This window comes from Carcharodon carcharias (genome assembly GCF_017639515.1).
Source record: "Carcharodon carcharias isolate sCarCar2 chromosome 35 unlocalized genomic scaffold, sCarCar2.pri SUPER_35_unloc_1, whole genome shotgun sequence".
NCBI classification, from domain to species: domain Eukaryota; kingdom Metazoa; phylum Chordata; class Chondrichthyes; order Lamniformes; family Lamnidae; genus Carcharodon; species Carcharodon carcharias.
Genome location: NW_024470701.1, coordinates 2716281 through 2736610, shown reverse-complemented (window position 1 = coordinate 2736610; position 20330 = coordinate 2716281).

Here is a 20330-nt window from a genome sequence, read left to right as displayed (position 1 = left end):
GCCTGTATTAGACCTTCCAAAATGCATTACCTCACATTTGTCCGGATTAAACTTCATCTGCCATTTCTCAGCCCAAGTCTCCAACCAATCTAGATGCCGTTGTATCCTTTGACAATCCTCTTCACTATCTGCTACTCCTCCAACCTTAGTGTCATCTGTAAACTTACTAATTAGCTCAGTTACATTTTCCTCCAAATCATTTATGTATACTACAAACAGCAAAAGTCCCAGCACTGATCCCTGCAGAACTCCACTAGTCACAGCTCTCCATTCAGAAAAGCACCCTTCCACTGCTACCATCTGAGTTCTATGACCAAGCCAATTCTGTATCCATCTTGCCAGCTCACCTCTGAACCCGTGCGACTTCACCTGCTGTACCAGTCTGCCATGAGGAACCTTGTCAAAGGCCTTAATGAAATCCATGTATATAACATTCCCTGCCCTTCCATCATCGATCATCTTTGTCACTTCCTCGAAAAACTGGATCAAGTTAGTGAGACATGACCTCCCCTTCACAAAACTGGGCTGCCTCTAATATGCCCATTTGCTTCCAAATGGTAGTCAATCCTGTCATGAAGAATCTTCTCCAATAATTTCCCTACCACTGACATAAGGCTCACCGGCCTGTAATTTCCTGGATTATCCCTGCTACCCTTCTTAAACAATGGAGCAACATTGGCTATTCTCCAGTCCTCTGGGACCTCACCCATAGCCAGTGAGGGTACAAAGATTTCTGTCAAGGCCCCAGCAATCTCCTCCCTTGCCTCCCTCATAACTCTGGGGTAGATCCCATCTGGCCCTGGGGACTTATCCACCTTAATATTCTTTAAGACGTCTAACACCTCTTTTTTGATCTCAACATGATCCAGGCTATCTACACACTCTTCCCTACACAAATCAATCGCTAAGTTCTTCTCTTTGGTGAATATTGATGAGAAGTATTCATTTAGTATCTCTCCCATTTCTTCTGGCTCCACACACAGATTCCCACCTCTGTCCCTGAGTGGGCCTTCCCTTTTCCTGGCTACCCTCTTGCTTTTTACATATGAGGCCTTGGAATTTTCCTTAATCCTAGTTGTCAGTGACTTTTCATGACCCCTTTTAGCCCTCCTGACTCTTTGCTTAAGTTTCTTCCTGCTTTCTTTGTATTCTCCATGGGCTTCATCTGTTCCCAGCCTTCTAGCCCTTACGAATACTTCCCTTTTCTTCTTGACTAATCTCACAAAATCCTTTGTTATCCAAGGTTCCTGAAAATTGCCATACTTATCCTTCATCCTAGCAGGAACATGCCGGTCCTGAATTCTTATCAACTGACGTTTGAAAGCCCCCCAAAAGTCAGTTGTTAATTTGCCCTCAAACATCCACCTCCAGTCTAGATTCCTCAGTTCCTGCCTAATATTGTTAGAATTAGCCTTCCCCCAATTAAGCACCTTAACCTGAGGACTCCTGTTATCCTTATACACCTGTACCTTCAAACTTACTGAATTATGGTCACTTTTCCCGAAATCCTCTCCGACTGAAACTTCGACCACCTGGCCGGGTTCATTCCCTAATACCAGGTCCAGTATTGCCCCTTCTCTATTTGGACTGTCTACATATTGTCTCAGAAAGCCCTCCTGGATACACCTTGAAAATCCTGCACCATCGAAACCCCTAGCCCTAAGTGATTCCCAGCCAATATAGGGAAAGTTAAAATCACCTACCACAGCAACCCTATTGCTTTTACATCTTCCCAAAATCTGCCTACATAACTGTTCCTCAATCTCCCACCAGCAATTGGGAGGCCTTTAGTAAACCCCCAACATTGTGACTGCACCCTTCCTATTCCGAAACTCTACCCATATTGTATTGCTGCATGAGCCCACCGAGGTGTCCTCCTGTTGTACAGCTGTGATATTCCCCTTAACCAGCAGTGCAACCCCCCCCACATCTTCAACATCCCTCTCTAACCTGCCCGAAACATCTAAATCCTGGAACGTTTATATACCAATCCTGTCCATCCTTCAACCAAGTCTCTGTAATTGCAATAACATCATAGTCCCAAGTACTAATCCAAGCTCTAAGCTCATCTGCCTTGCCCGTTCTAATTCTCGCATTGAAACAAATGCATTTCAGACCCCCAATCCCACTGTGTTCAGTAATTTCTCCCTGCCTGCCCTTCCTCTTAGTCCTACTGGCCATATTCACTGGTTCCCAGTCCTTTATTTCACCTGCTGACCTATTGCCCTGGTTCCCACCCCCCTGCCATACTAGTTTAAACCCTCCTGAGTGACACTAGCAAACCTCGCAGCCAGGATATTGGTGCCCCTTCAGTTTAGATGCAACCCGTCCTTCTTATACAGGTCCCACCTACCCCTGAAGAGATCCCACTGATCCAGATATCGGAAACCCTCCCTCCTACACCATCTGTTCAGCCATGTGTTCAGCTGCACTATCTTCCTATTTCTAGCCTCACTGGCACATGGCACGGGGAGCAATCCTAAGATTACAACCCTGGAGGTCCTGTTTTTTAACTTTCTTCCTAACTCCCTGAACTCCTGCTGCAGGACCTCTTCCTGCCTATGTCGTTAGTACCAACGTGTACCACGACTTCTGGCTGTTCTCCCTCCCCCTTCAGAATGTCCCGTACCCGATCAGAGACATCCTGGACCCTGGAACCAGGGAGGCAACATACCATCCTGGTGTCTCTTTCACGACCACAGAAGCGCCTATCTGAGCCCCTGACTATAGAGTCCCCTATGACCCCCCCTGCTGAACAACAGAGACAGCCGTGGTGTCACTGCTCTGGCTACTGCTTAGGAGCAGGAATGATCCTTTTGACCCTTCGAGCCTGCTTCCAGTCTGCCATTTGATAAGATTGTGCCTGACCTGACAGTCACCTCAACTCCACCTTCCATTCCGCCATCTCCCAGAAATGTTAACTGCCTTCTCCATCAATAACCCATCTTTAATAAATTCAATGTTACAGCACCCATTGCTTTATGGGGCAGAGAATCATTGGTTACCCGCTCCCTCGCTGACCTGAAGTATTCTGAAGCCCCAGGACTTCCCTCCGTCCCTCTCTTCATTCAGAATCACACTCCCACCTTCACACCCTCCGAATCCTCATCACTCGCGGGCCCATTCCCTCCGTACCCCATTCTCCTCAATGTTCAGTTTCTTACTCAAATCATTCACGTGATTTGGACATCGCTGGCTTGGCCAGCATGTATTGCCCATCTCTTATTTCCATTTGAGAATATGGCAGCGAGCTGCCCTCTTGAAATGCTCCAGCCCATGTGGTGTAGGTACAGCCACAGTGCTGTTATGGTGCGAGTTCCAGGTTTTTGATCCAGCAACAGTGAAAGAATGGCCGAATTAATTCCAAGGCAGGATGATGAGTCGCTTGGAGGGGAAATTCCAGGGGGTGGTGTTCCGATGCATCTGCTGCCCTTGTCATTCTCGAAGGTAGCATTTAAGTGTTTAGAAGTTGGTGAGTTCAAACAGTACATCTTGTAGTTTGCACACACGGCTGCAAATGAGCATCGGTGGGGGAGGGAGTGAATGTATGTGGAAGGTGTGCTAATGAAGCGGGCTGCGATGTCCCAGATGCTGTCGAGCTTCTTGAGTATTTTTGGACGAGCACTCATTCACGCAAGTGGAGATTATTGCTTCAGGTTCCTAACTTGTGCCTTTTAGAAGTTGGACGGGCTTTGTGCATTCAGGAGTTGAGTTACCACAGGATTTCTAGCTTCTGACCAGCTGCAGTAGTCACCGTATTTATATGACTTTTCAGTTCAGTTTCTGGCCTATGGCAACAGTCAGGGTTTTGAAAGTGGTTAATTCAGCAAATCCAAAGCCAATGAATGTCTCGGGGCGATGGTGAGATTCTTGATTACAGAAGATAGTCATTGCCTCAAACTTATGTGGCTCCAATATCACTTACCTGTTGTCAGCCAAAGCCTGGCCATTGTCCAAGTTTTGCTGCATTTGTACATGGACTGCTTCAATGTTTGTAGATACACAAATGGTGCTGAATAGTGTTCAACCATCAGCAATTATCCCCAGTTTGTAAACTATGCTGCATGGAAGGTCGTTCCTGGCTTGGCCTAAATAGCCAAGTGGTTATGGTGCTGGGTTTGTAACCCCAAGATCAAGAGTTCAAATCTCACAATGGCAAACTATGAAACAATGTAAATTCATCCAGTAAGATCATGGTTGAACGGCTGCCTCAAAACACTCTCCCTCACGTATGCACACACACATACAAACAGACTCCCTGCCACACTGTCAAGTTATTGGCACACACGCACATATGCACACACACTGACACACACAAAAACACACACAAGGTGAGATTGAGTAAGTGTGTAAAATTGTTGCCCTGCGAATATACAACTGTGTGTCTGAGAAAATGTGAATGTGTGTGTAACGGAGAGCGTGCGATGGAGAACATTGAGGCAGTGTTCTCATCTAAAAACCGTGCTGGACCACATGATCCACCCTGACCAGTCCTACACCGTCCCGGACCGAACCATTTTTGATAACATCCATCTGGTCCGGGACAACATCCACCATTCCCAGAGGGCTGGTCTGTCGAGCGCCTTCCTGTCTCTCGATCAGGAGAAGGCGTTCAACAGGGTGGATCACGGATACTTACTCGGGACTCTGTTCGGGTTCGGGACGCATTTTGTCGCCCGGATCTGACTTCTGTACACCGCCGCGGAGTGTCTAATGAAGGTTAATGGGTCCCTGACGGTGCCTCTTCGCTTTGGGAGAGGGGTACGTCAGGGCTGCCCCCTGTCTGGCCAGTTGTATTCTATTTGCGTGGAGCCTTTCCTGCGCCTCTTGCGGAGGAGGTTGTCGGGATTGGTTCTGCGTGGGCCGGGCATCGGGGTGGTCCTTTCGGCTTACGCCGATGACGTGCTCCTTACGTTTAGTGACCCGGCTGACCTGCGGAGGATGCGCGAGTGCCAGGAGGTCTACTCTGCCGCTTCTTCTGCCAGGATCAACTGGGGTAAATGTTCTGGACTCCTGGTCTGTCAGTGGCAGATGGATCCCCTACCCGAGGAGCTCAGGCCTTTCACCTGGAGCAGGACCAGCCTCCTCTACCTGGGGGTCCATCTCTGCCCCGCTGAGGAATCCTGGCTGGCAAACTGGCAGGAACTGGAGACGAAAGTCACCGCTCGCCTGCGGCGCTGGACAGGACTGCTCCGAGTGTTATCTTACCGAGGTCGAGTTCTGGTCATAAACCAGCTGATCGCCGCCATGTTGTGGTATTGGCTGGTCACTTTGACCCCTCCCCCGGACTTTGTCACAAGAATCCAGAGATTGTTAGTCGACTTCTTCTGGGACAAAAGATTGCACTGGGTCGCTGCCGAGGTTCTGAGTCTCCCGCTTAGGGAGGGCGGTCAGGCGCTAGTGTGCCTACGCACACAGGTGGCGACTTTCCGCCTTCAGACCCTGCAGCGATACCTCTACGTCGAGCCTCCTCCTAGATGGTGTGCCCTGACGACGTATTTCTTCCGTCAGGTGCACGGCCTGAATTATGATGTGCAGCTCCTGTTTATAGAACAGCTGGGCCTCGGTGGCTCCTTGCAGGCGTTGCCCGTCTTTTACCAGGACCTGATCAAAGTCTGGAAAGTGGTCGCCTCGCGACGCAGCTCTCCCCCGTCAGGTGTAGCGGCTATCGTCAGAGAGCCGCTGCTCAGGAATCCGCCCCTCCGTCCTTTTCAGTTGTTGGCGGAGAGGAGGGCTGTGGCTGCAGGGGTGACCAGGATTGGGGATGTGCTGGGTGGCGGAGGACTGGGCTGGATGCTCCCGCAGGAGTTGGTGCGACGCGCGTCTGTGAGTGTCCAGGTCGCAGCCGATGCCATCCAAGACCTGAGAACGGTCGTGCTCGGACCCGACGTTATTTTGGGTCTTGAGGTGGCCCAGGTGCGTGGTGGTCTTCCGTCCGAACGTTGCCCTGTTAGGACAGAATTCCACATTGGCCCCAAGCCCCGAACCCTCCCTCGGGTGCTGGTGCCCCGCAATATGAGCCGCCTCGGGGACATGCCCTCTGTGCCTTTTGGCACGGCAAAGAGGGGCTTTTTGTACGGACTGCTGCTGCACACCTTCCATTTTCTCGCCCTTGTCCGTCGCCCGGACACACCCTGGTGTGCTTTGTTGCCGTCCAGTGGCGGAGGCCCCCGATGGGAGGCCCTCTACGGAGGTGTCCTCCCCCTTTCTATCGGGGACCTGGGTTGGAGGGTGTTGCATGCAGCGGTCCCCTATAATAAGAGGATGCATAGGTTCACGGACTCTCAGGACACGTGCCCTTTTTGCGGTCTTGTGGAGTCCGTGGACCATGTATACATAGGGTGTTGTAGGCTGCACTCCCTTTTTAGTTATTTGAAAAACCTTTTATTGATGTTTTGTTTGCACTTCAGCCCCACGCTCCTGATCTATGGATACCCGGTGCGGAAGGGGGTGGGAAGGAGGAGGACCTCCTCGTGAACCTGCTCCTGGGCCTGGCCAAATTGGCCATTAACAGGTCCAGGCAGCGGGCGATCGACGGGGGAGTCCCACCCGATTGTTTGTCCCTCTTCCGTGGCTACGTTCGCTGCCGGATGTCCCTGGAGAGGGACCACGTGGTGTCTGCTGACACTCTCGAGGCCTTCCATGCTTGGTGGGCACCGCGGGGACTGGGGTGTTTTGTTGACCCCTTTAATCACATTTTGATTTAAAGTTTGTAAGGTTCCTTTAAATTTTTGTCCTTGGTTTTACAGCTGACCTGAATTAGGGGCTGTGCCTGATTTATCCCAATTTTGTTGATTTGGTTTTCATTTAAAAGATTATCAAGAGTTCAAATCTCACAATGGCAAACTATGAAACAATGTAACTTCATCTGAAACAGATGGAAGGTCGTTGATTAAGCAGTTGAAGATGGTTGGGCTGAGGACACTACCCTGAGGAACTTCTGCAGTAATGCCCTTGAACTGAGATGATTGACCACCAACAACCATAACCCTCTTTATTTGCGCTAGGTATAACTCAAATCTGTGGTTAATTTATCCACCTATTTCCAATTATCTTAAGTTTTGCTACACTTGGTCAATTTCTCGAGCTATGGGTGTCACTGTCTAGGCAAGCATTTGTTGCCCATCCATATTTGTCCCTTGAAAAGGTGATCGTGTGCTGCCTGCTTGAAATCAGCAGTCTGTGTAGTAGAGGCAAACCCGCAGTGCTGTTTGGGATGGTGTTCCATGATTTTGACCCAGAGACACAAAGGGAACGGCCGATATTGTTCCAAGTTATCATGTTCCATTGGTCCGAGTGGATCTTGCGGCCAGGTAGTGTTCCCATGCATCCACAAGCCCTTGTCCTCCTGGTTTGCACAGATCACATGTTTGGGAGATGCTGTCAAAGGGTTCTTGGTGAGTTTTTGTAGTGCATTGTCTAGCGAGTACCCACTACTGCTACTGTGCGTCAGTGGTGGATGTACTACATGCCTAAAACGGTGGATGGCATGCTGATGAAGCGAGCTTCTTGTCGTGGACCATTTCGAGATTCATGACTGTTGTTGGAGCTGCATTCATCCAGGCAAGTGGAGAGTATTCCATCACACTCCTTTCCTGTGTTTTGTTGATGGTGGTCAGGCTTTGGTCAGTTTGGAGATGAGTTAATCAAAGCAGCATCCCTAATCTCGAACATGCACTTGCAGCCGTAGTGTTGAAATGGATGGCGCAGTTGAATTCCTGGCCGATCGTAGGCCCAGGGTGTTTATAGTGGGGAGCTGTGTCTAAATCTGGGTAACAAACTTTAGGCTGGACGTGAAGGTTTTAGGCTGAATGTTTAAACAAATTCCATGACAGTGTTTGCAGGGATAACAGACGTCAGTTCGCTGGATAGATTCGGTAAACTGGGACTGTTCTCTTTGGCGAAGAGGAGATTGAGATGAGATTTGATAGAGGTGTTCAAAATCATGATTGGTGTGGATAGGGGAGAGAGGGAGAAACTGTTTCCATTTGTGGAAGGGCCGAGAACCAGAAGGACACAGATTGTAGGTGATTTTTGAAAGGAGCAAAGGCAACATGAGGATAAAAACTCTTTATACCTCATGTGGTTAGGACCTGTAATGTGCTGCCCGAGATTGTGGTGGAGGCAGGTTGAATCGGGACATTTAAAATTGAATTGGGTCATTATATGAAGATAAAATATCTGAAGAGCAACAAGGAAAAGGGAGGGAGGGCGATTAGCTGAATTTTACCTGAAGAGACCCAGGACGGACATAATGGGCAGGATGGCCTCCTGCTGTGCGGTAACTGTTGTTCACTCTGTGTCCCAGATCAATAGTTCAGGCCAGTAGGTAACTAATCTTGGAACATAACCGTAATTCTACTCTACGCATCAAAAGCTACACATCGTTCGTCAACCCTTCCATACCCTCCAATCATAAACTGCCTCAGTCCTATGAGCTGCCCTTCCTCCTCACTTCCTCCTACCCTTTCACCTCTCCTGGCCTGTCAGGCATGTGGCTCTGAGGGGAAGACGGAGAAAGAAATGAGGCGCAAAGGCATCGCCAACAACTGGTGCTCCAGACAAGCGTCTGGAGTTGAATCATCGCGCTGTATCACAAGGCCCAGCTGGGCACGTCCGAGCAGTGGAAACCCACAATCCTGCTGAGCGGTTCTTGTTGCCTGTCGGCAGTTGGGCTCCCTCACTCCTTCCACAGGACTAAAGCCGGCCACGTGAGTCCACACCCAACCAGCAGGCCCGGTTCCCTCACAGTCATAACCTTCCTTATCAGCTGCTGAGGAAATTAGGAGCAATAAATCAACAACTTCTGCAGCCAAAAAAACAGAAATATAATGTGTGACAACCCAACATTTATGGAAGTGCAGGAGTAGGTCATTCAGCCCTTCAATCCTGCTCGAGCCATTCAACAACATCGTGTCTGCTCTGATCATGGTCTCAACTCCAAATTCCCAACTCTTCATTTATGGTTTGACTCCCATCTTGTAAAATAATATATCTACCTCTGCCATATGGATATTCAGTTAGCCAGCCTCCACCACTCTCTGAGGAAGGGGAAATCCACACAGTCACCGCCCTCTGAGAGGAAAAAACAACGTTTGTCATCTCCACCTTAACTCGGAGATCACTTGTTTCTTAGCCCGTGTACTCTCGTCCGAGCCTTGGCATTCATTCTCTCACGTCCCCACTGAATCTCATATGATTCAATAAGTTCACCTCTCAGTATTCTGAACTCCAATGGACAGAGGCCCATCCTGTCCAATCTTTTCTCGCGATGTCAACCCACTTCCCATGTATCAGCAGATTGAACCTTCTCTGAACTGTTATTAATGCAATTCTGTCTTTACTGATGTAAGAAGGCCAAAACTGTACACAGTGCTCCAGATGTGGCCTAAATAACACTCGTTACAATTTAAACAAATGATCTCCACTTTAATATTCCAATACCCTCGCAGGAAACAGCTACATTCCATTTGCTTTCCTAATCATTTATTGTTAAACAAGAAAATCCCCCCAGTGACACTCCTCCAACTATCATATCCCATCATTCACACTCGTACACCCATCACATTCGATCAGTGACACTCCTATCACCATCACACACCATCAATTAAACTCTAACATACATGACACCCCATCAGTGACACTCCAATATCATCACATCTGATCAGTGACACTCCTACACACATCATAACCCATCATTGACACTCGTACACCCATTGCATTTATCAGTGACACACCTACGTCTATCGCATCTCATCAGTGGCACTACCACACCCATCACATTCCATCAGTGACACACCTATGCCCATAGCCATCCCATCAATGACACTCCAATACTAAGCACATCCCATCAGTGACTCCCCTACACTCATCCTATCCCATCAGTGACTCTCCTACACCCACATCATCCCATCACTGACACTCCTACACCCACCTCATCCCATCACTGACACTCCTAAAGCCATCACGCCACATCAGTCAGACCACACACCGATCATGCTCATTGGCGAACATGTGTTTTCTGTGGGATCTTTCTCTGCAGGAACAGACCACTGCCTTGATTACACGTCAATCAAACAAGTGTTTTATTGGCGGAGTGTTTCAATGGAAGATGGGAGTCCGTTATTTGCAGTTGTTGTGAGCTCATCAATCGGATTCTGGTTTGGCCAATGTTCCCCTAATGAAGCCCATCCTATGACTGAGGACAGTTGCTTCATAGTGAAAATGAAGGGAGCCGTTAACGCTGCTTCAATCCCCATTATGAGGCAGCAATGCAGTCCAGACAAGGCACTGATCGCCGCTGTGCTGATTTCAACAAGGTGAGTCACTGAACCTCACCTCTGTATAAGCCCACGATTTCCATTAACAACTCATGCCAGGCAATGTCAGATACCTCAATGCACTCAGTGCTTCATTTGAGAATATTAGATAGGATTACAGCTCCAGAAACAGGCCATTCACCCCTCTGCTCCCTGCCAGTGTTTCTGCCTAAAGTAGTAACTCCCCAGCCCCACTTTTCATTTCTCTAACCTCATATCCTTCTATGCCTTCCTCCAGCAGCTGTTTGTTAAAATTTTCCCAGCCCCTCGAACCTTTAAGATCATCGGCAATATACAGTTCGACCACGGACGTTGGGAGCGGGTTCCACATTCTCACTGCTCTGGTTAAAGGATTTTCTCCGGAATTCCTGGATTGAATGTATCAGTGACTATGGTGTTTTGCCGCCGCCCCCACACGTTCTGTTCTCTTTCCGCCTCACCGCCACCAGCCCCCACCCCCAAACAGCCACCCCTGACACTTTACTAGTGGAAACATCTTATCCAGGTCTACCCTGTGGAAAGTCCACTTGTCTTTCCATGTTGTCATTCCTGAGTCTTTTCCTCTCAAACCTCGCTGCGCACATCGAAGAAACCTGCTACAAAATACAAGATTTCACGAGCAACATTGCAAAATAAGGTGTCTGAATGGCAAGTGAAATTCAATATGGATCCGGGTACGGTATTGCACTCTGGAGGCAGCATAACGAGGCCTCTAAACCCTTCGCAAGTACGACGCATAACAAGCAAAAGGAGTAAAGGGATCTCAGTTTACAGTTTCAAAAATCGTTGGCACTGGCAACACAGGTTAGCAAAGCTCTAATAATCACTAACAAAGTTTCGGGATTGATAATTTCACACATAGATTTGAAAAGCAGAGTAGTTATCTGTAACTAACATAGAACTCTCTGGAGTCCTCTGCATAGTTCTGGTCTCCGAACAACGCTCGGGATACTGCTGAGTACAGAGCTGGATTCTGTAACACCTCGGAATACTGAGCAGAGTTGTGGTGCTTCAGATTACAAACATGATCTGGAGACACTGTGGACATCGCGAGAAGAAAGAGCGCTTGGGATAAACTTTCAGTTTTGATCTCAGGCAAGAGTGAAACGACTGAAGTTTATTTCTCTCCAATTGGGAAGGAGCAAAGCTAGAGACACACATTTTAGAATTAAGAAAGTTTTCGGGAAAGGAGGCAGATAGAAATTCCCACATGGGTGTGGGGCTTGGGGAGAGTGATCGGGGTCCCTGAAACAACCAAATGCTGCAGCATAGCCGCCAGAACAGACCATTTGTGCTAAATGGCCGGTTTCAATCTTGTTAAAGCTTCGTAAAGCCACAGGCCGGACAGACCCGTGGGCAGGAGGAGGAAATACAGGCAGGACATCGCTGGATCCCCAAATTTTAGGAAGAAAGAGACCCTGTGGCAAGCACATAGAAAAAGGGGATTCAATTTAATCCCGGAACAGCCAAGGTTATATTCATTTGGCATTGCACTTGCCTTGGACAATGTTTTTCACACAATCTGTGCTCCCCGAGATAAAGTAACTGGAAAGTTCTCCCAGTTGCACATCTCTGGCACTGCAAGCTGTTCGGAGCATTCACTTTATACTGAAACATTTACTATACTTATACAAACGCAATAAACGATAAAGACAAACATTAAACGTGTAATTTCTCTGCAAACTATCCTCTGTCGGGTTTGAGCCTTTCAAGCATGGGTTAGTGGTATGATTAACCCTGTGGTTCTTTTCCCATCCGCCTGCACAATGTGTCCAGGAAAGCGGCTTTCTGGGTTTTAAACTACAAAGTGCAGCGTGCAAAGAAGCGCAGGGTGACCGATGGGGCTTTCCTGTGTTCTGGTGCAACTCCTGTCTGGTGAGCCAATCACCAGGATTGCAGTCGGCAAACGGAATTGCTCAAGAACCGTCTCATTTCGCCAGGAGTTCCTGCCAATGGCTACTCACACTCCATTTCACAAAAGCACAGCACCAAGGTTGTGTTGCAGAGATTCTTTCTTGCTGCGTCTGATGGGTGTTCGCAGTGAACCTTCTGCAGCTCAGCTGCCTTTATCCACAACCATTTTAGCCATAGTCTCCAATAGGGAACTCACTGTCTGTCGTGAATGTCTCAGTGATTCAGCCGTCTAAGATGTTCCTCCATTTTACCTGTATTGCCATTAGGTGGACATGGAGAAGTCCTCATGTGATGTTCCCACCTTGCTGTGACAGCCATCAAGACTAGTTCCGCTACTAGATAGACCATCAAAACTGCCAGAATGTCTCATGTCCACAGTGGTTGTGCAGCCACCTTGAAGTGCCTTGTTCTGGCCTACTTCAGTTACCTGCCCTGCCTCACACTGGACCACTATCCAGGGGCAGATACGTCCACAGGTTCTGTGGCGTTGGGTGCGGGAAGGGGGACTGTGTCTGAAACACTAGTCGCAGGGAGACCTTTCCCCAAAACAGCCCTATTTTAACTCCTGTCACTTGACACTTGTGGCTTAGCTGCACAACAACGATGCCAGCAAGCGGGCCACCAGCCCTGTATGATTGAAACAGGACATGGAATCAGCTGTGGGCATTCCCGTGTACGTTCAATCTCCGTAGGAGTATGTGTTAGATCCTTACCCACATTTCTGCTTCATCCTCGGGTTACGGAGACTATGGGAAAGCTACGAGTCCGCCTGGGAGACAGCTTGTATATCTGACCCTGAGAATTGGGTGACAACCCATCATCACATTAGGTGACCAGCTCACATGGCCCCCATTACTCATTTGGGCTCAGTTATCCTCGGCACTTCCCCCTTCCTCAACATCAGATCGCTTTATCACAACAGTGACTTCCACCTACTTGGCAGGAAACTCCATCTTCCCGATCTCAGGTGCTGCCTTCCTCAGGCACTATGGCAGCTGAGCTCTTCGTCTCGGTGTCACGTTTGACCAGACTTCCCCCTGGCTCCGTTTTCACCGACCACCGGCCTTTCCACCTCATTAACCGATGGGGAAAATGTGACACAATTTAGTTGTGCCAAAAATGACATTTGTCCACAAAATAAACATAATCCATCTTGACATAATCCTTGATGAGTGGATGGCGAGTCGATGGCCGGGGGGCTGGGCGTTGGGTATGGGGAAGATGCAATACTCACCCGCAGTTGCTGCTGCCGCTGTATACAGTTGGCAGGGAGAACACGGAAACTACGGTAAACATTCAGTGGACGGGTGTAACTATGGAAGCGGGCGATGCAGGTTGGTGTCGACACACATGGCGGGCACCTTGACAACACCAGACGATGCAACAATGGTTTTGCACTGGACAGTGTGATGTCACCACGAATCACATTTCCCCAAATTCGAGCCTCGAGTGAAGAGCTAAGGATCAAAGTGTAGGATTCTGCATAACGGGAAAAAGAAATAGGATTCCTTCAGCGACTTTCACCGCCGCAGAATTTCCCCAAAGGAAAACCAATGCAGTCCATCTGGAATAATATTCACTGTGGTAACATGTGGCTGCAATGTAACTGTGTTGCAAAGAATGGTTTTGAAGACAAGCTAAATCTTTAATTCAGTCGGATAATTCAGGGGGAACTTCGTCTCTCAGAAAGTGCTGGGAATGTGGAACTCGTTCCCACAGGGAGTGGTTGAGGTGAATTGTGGCAACTTATTGAAGGGTGGGGGCGGGGGGGAGAGGTGGATAAATGCATGAGGGAGAAAGGAATTGAAGGATACGGGGATGATGGAGATAAAGTAGGTGATGGGAGGAGACCGGTGTGGGAAGGATCAGGGGTAAGGAGTAGAGAAGCCGAATGGCCTGCTTCTGGGCGTCAATTCCTATGTAATTCTCTGAAGTACATCAGAGGCCGCATTAATGACCAATCAGATAAAGAGGCACAGCGTGTTCACTTCGCCTCCCCCCGCTCAAACACCCCTGATGAGGGAACCCTCTCTACTTGATTTCAGACCCACACTCGTGTGGCATTCGTCTCCAGATGATATCTGATGCATCCCCCCATGTGGGATCCCTCAGCAGTTGACCTCAGATACTCCCCAGTGTTGGACTGCTTTCTGGTTTTTCTCATACACTCCATATTCTGTGATCCCTCTTAAGCTGATCAGAGCCATTCCCACTCTAGGGCCCCTCTCTAGTTGCTCACTGATACAGTTCTTGTGGGATCCCTCTACAGTTGATCGCAGACAGACCCCAGTTTAAGACTCCTTCCCAGTTTATCTCTTACACTTCCCAATCTAGGGCCCCGCCCTAGTTGGTCGCTGAGTCCCAACAATGTGAGTTCATACTCTTGTTAATCAGAGACACCGCCAGTGAGGAATTCATCGCTACTTCAGTTCTGACACACCCTAGTGTGGCATCGCTCTTCAGTTGATTTCAGGCACCCCCAGCCTGGGATCCCTTTCTGATTGTTCTCAGACACTCCCCGGTTTGGGATCCCTCTCCCATTGAACTAAAACATTCCACAGTGTGGGATTGCTCTCAAGTTGACCCCTTTCACAGCGCCAATGTGGGTTCCCTCTCCAGTTGATCACAGACACTAGCAAGTTTAAGGCCCTTCTCTAGTTTATCTGTGGCACCGCACAAGGTGATCTCTGAATTCCCAAAATTTGGATGCACACTCCAGTTGATCAGAAACATTCCCAGTGTGGCATCCATCTCTAGTTAATCTCTAACAATCTCCAGTGTGCAATCCCTCTCTATCTGATCTCTGACACAGTAAGTGTGGGACCCCTCTCTAGGTGATCACTGTCAAAGCCCCAGTGTGAGGTCCCTTTCTAGTTGATCTCTCACACTCCCTAGTGTGAGATTACGCTGGAGTTGATCTCTGACACAGCCCCAATGTGGGGCCCTCTCTAGTGAGCCCCGCTCTTGCGCAGGCGCGGTCGCTGCCCGAATGTTTATTTTTGAATGGACAATCTCGCGCTGCTCTTCCCGCCTCCCGCCTCCGGGCATGCGCAGCCCCACTGTTACCGGTCGCGCACGCGCAGTCCAGCCCCATTCCTCCACGATGTTGGCACAGTCCCGCCTCCTCTGCCCCATAGGCGAGCGCACGGGTTCCGACCAATGGGACGCCACGCATGTTCAGTGTCTTCGTTCCAACCCCCATCCGGCTCGGAAAGGCCCATACGCGAGCTCAGCAGTGGCTGCCTCCAATCCCGCTACCCCACCGCACTTTTCTGTTGCATCTCCCCTCCCCCACACACCAGCAGCGGTCTGCGCCTGTGCAGCACAAACGCCTGGTCTTCTGGCCGCGTTCCTTTCCGCACGCGCACAGCCCAGCAGAGCCCATCCCGCCCTACCTCTTCTGCGCATGCGCCAAGCCTCCCCAACATGTCTGTGCTACCCTTGGGTCATGAGGACGAGAAACGTCAACTCTTTTCTTCTCCGCCGATGCTGCCAGACCTGCTGAGTTTTTCCAGGTAATTCTGTTTTTGTTTTGGATTTCCAGCATCCGCAGTTTTTTTGTTTTTATATATTTATGTATGTGCTGGCTCCTGCCTTCCCCGCCGGTTTTCCGCATGTCTGGAACTTTCCCTTCCCGGATCTTCGCCTGCATTGCTGTCCGACCCCTTAAATCCCAACCCCAACACCAAATCCGCGCATGCACTCACCTCCATAGGGCAGGAGTGGCCAAGTATTTCCAGCATGGAGTTTATTCCAGACTCTCAAATCACACACTCGGCTGCTCCAAGCATCCTGAACACGTTTTCCCACTCACTGTGCAAGAATGCATGGGAGGCATCTAGTTGTGCATAGATATTACCATTTTGGAAAATATTATATTAAACAGATTTTCGAGGCAAAGAAATGCACTGTATCAAACAGAATGAGAGCCACGGAATCACAGAATGCTAGACCCACTGTTTCAGGCAGTGTCAGATGCTTCGGAGTGGATAAAGTGAGATCTATTTGCTCCAATGTCGCCGGGTGTAACGTTTCGAATAGTGTCAGGTTGATTGAATCAGATAGCGTAAGACCCCCTAGTTCAGGGAGTGTCATGTTCTCTGGAACAGACTGTGTCAGATTCTTTGTTTCGCACTGTGTCAGGTCCACACAAGTGGATCCTCCGGCCTAGAGAAAGTGGGATCCAGTGTTACAGGCAGTGTCAGATACTCTGGCTCAGACAGTGTCAGATACCCTACAGCAGGCAGTGTCAGGGCCTCTGGTTCAGAGACTGTCAGATACTCTGGTTTCAAGAAGGCCAGATCCTCTTTGTCATTTAGTGTCAGGTTCACCAGTTCAGATAGTGTCACATTCTCTTGCTCAGACATAGTGAGATCCACTGTTACAAACAACGCCCTGTGCTCCCGTTCACCGAGTGCCTCATCCTGTGTTCCATTGTCAGATCAACTGGATCAGAAAATGGCAGCTGCGATGGTGCAGAGATTGTGAGATCCTATGTTTAGTCAGTGTCAGGTGCTTGGATTCAGACAGAGTGAGATCCTATGGTGCAGACTCTGTCTGATGCTGTGGTTTATGTCGGATTCTCTGGATCACAACCTGTCAGGCCCACTGGAGCAGAAAGCACCATATTAGCCGCTGTTGGCAGGGTGGGATCCAATGGTACATAAAGCGCCTGGTGTTATGTTTCAGTCAGTAACTTATCCTCAGATTCAGCCAGTATCTGATCCTTTGGTCCAGTCAATGTCTTACCTCCCAAACAGCCAGGGGGATGGGGCGGGGGTGGGTGATGGTCAGAAGAGGATCAGATGTGTAGGCAAATCTCAGAGAAGTGTAAAGTTAATAGAGTGTTAAAAGTAGGGGATTTCAACGTCCCCAATATCAATTGGGAGAGCCTTAGTGTGAAATGATTTGCCAGGGGTTTGGGGGGGTGGGGGGTTTGGAGGGGGAAGGAAATATTAAATTTCATACAGCAGGGCTGTTTGAGACTGCACACATAAAGTCATACAAGAGAGAAGGCTGTACTGTATCTGGTCATAGGGAATGGAGCAGGGCAAGTTGTAAAGGACTCATTGCAGGGGCATTTCGAGGGTAGTGACAATAACTCTGTAACAATTAAGGCAACCATGTAAAAGGACATAGACTGGCCAGAAATAAAGGTGATGAACTGGGGGAAGGCATATTTCAATGTGATAAGGCAGGATCTGGGCAAAGTGGATTAGGAGCATCTACTTGTATGGAAAAAACTACATCAATCCAGTGGGAGGCGTACAAGAAGGAAATAGTCAGAGTTCATGGCCAACATTCCCCTAAAGGAGAAGGGTAGGAACATCAGGTCCAGTGCACCCTGGATGTGAAGAGGAATTGAGGATTTATAAGGAAAATAACGGAGGTTTGTCAGATGCAGAAGCCTGGAAGCAGGTGAAGGCAAAGAGGAGTATAGAAAGTGGAAGGACTGATTAAAAACTAATTAGGAGAGTGAAAGGGGGCCAGGTAAATGAAAATCCTAAGGCATTTTATAAATATTTTAAGGGCAAGAGGATAACCAAAGAAGGCGAAGGCCCATTAGTGACCCAATAGTCAGTCTGTCCCTGGAGCCGGAGGACGAAAGTGATGATTTGAATAATTAATATTCACTTGTTTTTAGTATGGAGAAGGGCAGTGTAGGGGTAATAATCGCAGAGAGGGCTGTGATATACCTCAACAAATTGTCATTGGAAGCAATGAGGCGTTAACTTTGTTAGCGAAATTAAAAGTTGATAAATCCCCAGGCGCAGATGAGATGTATCCCAGGCTGCTATGCGATTCAAGGGAGGAGATTTCAGGGTCTATGACACTAATTTTCAACCTCCTTTGGCCACAGGAAAGGCGCCAGAGCACTGGAGGGCAGCGAATATAGTAACATTATTAAAGAAGTATAGCAGGGATAAACCAGGTAATTACAGGCCAATGAGTCTTACATCAGTGGCAGGGAAACTAACAAAAAGCAACTCTGAGGGACAGGATTAATCTCCACTTGGAAAGGCAGAGATTAGTCAGGGATAATCAGCATGGCCTTCTCAGGGAGTGATCATGTCTAACACATTAGATTGTTTGTTTCGAGTAGGTCACTGGGAGCGCTAAGACAGCAGCGTAATACACAATTAATAGTTGGGCCCTCGGAAATACAGAGGATCAGAAGGACCATGGAGCACAGGTCCAATGAACCCTGAACGCACCATCACAGATAGTTAAGTTGGCTTCAAAGGCTTCCGGGACATGTGTCTTTTTTAGGCGACACATTGAATTTGGAAGCAGGGAGGTTTTGTTGGAGCTCTATAAAACGCTATTTCGGTCACAGCTGGATTACTGTGTGCTGTTCTGCTCAACATCCTAAAGGAAGAATGTCATTGCACTGGAGAGGGTGCAGAAGTGTTTAACCAGGATGTTTCCTGGGCTGGAGCCTTTCAGCTAAGAAGAAAGACTGCATAAACTAGGTTTGTTTTTGTTTTAGCGGAGAAAGCTGAGGGGGATATAGCAGAGGTTTGCAAAACAATGAGTAGTATTGTTAGTGTCCATAGGACGAAGCTCCTGCCTTGAGCTGGTGTGCCAATGACCAGGGGGCACAGATGGAAGATAAGGGGCAGGACACTAAGAGGGAATGTGAGGATCTTTTATTTCACCAAGAGGGTGGGGGCAGAATCTGGAACACCCTCCCAGAGCGGGTGGTAGAGGCAGAAAACTTCACCTCATTTAAGAATTATTCAGATGTGCACTGGAAACGCCATAGCACACATGGCTAAGGCTCAGCTGCAGGAAAATGGGGTTAGAAAAGATAGGTGAATGATGGCCAGCATGGACACGATGGGCCGAATTGCCTATTGCTGTGCTGCGTAAATCTAAGACTAGGTCTCTATGGCTCTGTGACACTTATTCATCCAACACCTGATCCCCCAGTTCAGCGACTGTCTGAAACTCTGGCTAAGCCAATGACTGATTCCCTGGTTTAGACGATGAGTGATCTCCTGGTTCAAACAGTGTGATTTCCTCTGTTAAAGGCAGTGTCATATCCTCTGGTTCAGCCAGTGTCTGACTACCTGACTTAGCCAGTGACGGAACCCCTGGTTCAGCACGTGTCAGATACTCTGGTCCTGCCAGTGTCGGGTACTCTAGTATTTAAATAAACAGGAAATATATTTTTAAAAATACTACCACAGTTAATTACTGTAGACCAGCCTGTTTATATACACCAATGCTTTAGTTATACATCATTTTAGGAGAAGAATGAATTGTTTTTAACTGGTGGAGGAGGTGCAGGAAGTTCTCCTCTTGGGAACTTTGAGTTCATTCAGAGTCTGGACAGCAGCAAATGGCTCTGCAATTTTGTGAACAGGTCACACATCGGGTGAGTTGGAAACATTTTGGATGTCCCTGGTTGAAAAATCCGCTATGTGATCCTGGAGCTGAATTTTCTCATTATTGAGTAACTCGCAATCCATTGCGTAGGAGCTCCCCAGCTTGGGGGATCTAAAACTAACTGGCGAGATGTGCAGGCAAGACAATACCACAAGTGTTATTACACCTGGATCCTACTCATTCCCCACTGGCACAATCAATGTGTCTGTCACTCTGCAAGACCGTCATTTCACTGCAAGGGCTATCCAGGGCTCTGACACAACAACTGGGCAACAAGACAGGCATTCAGCAAATCCCTAAATAAAGTTTCAGCGAGTGCCTATGAACTGCATCACTTCAACCAACAATTCAGAAAATTAGGAGACCATAGTAACTGCCTGATCATCTTTAGCTCTAAGGATCTGAAAAGCCAGTTGAGGTACATTACAGAGAAGACTGGTGGCTGCATGTCCTGTCATTGCCCTGACCAGCAGATCTGCTCATAGGTGTATTTGTCAATCCTCACTTGGTAAAGATATTTAACTACGCCTCTCCATGTTTTATTACAATCCCCAGAGAGCCTGCTGATGTTTAGAATGGGATATCAAGCCCAAGTGAACTTTGCAAAAATATGCACAACAAGATTTCGCGTTTTAAGTCTTTTGCTGTGCAAAGCTCACTAAAATCAACCTAGACTAAACATTGCTGAACAGGCAACTGTAATAT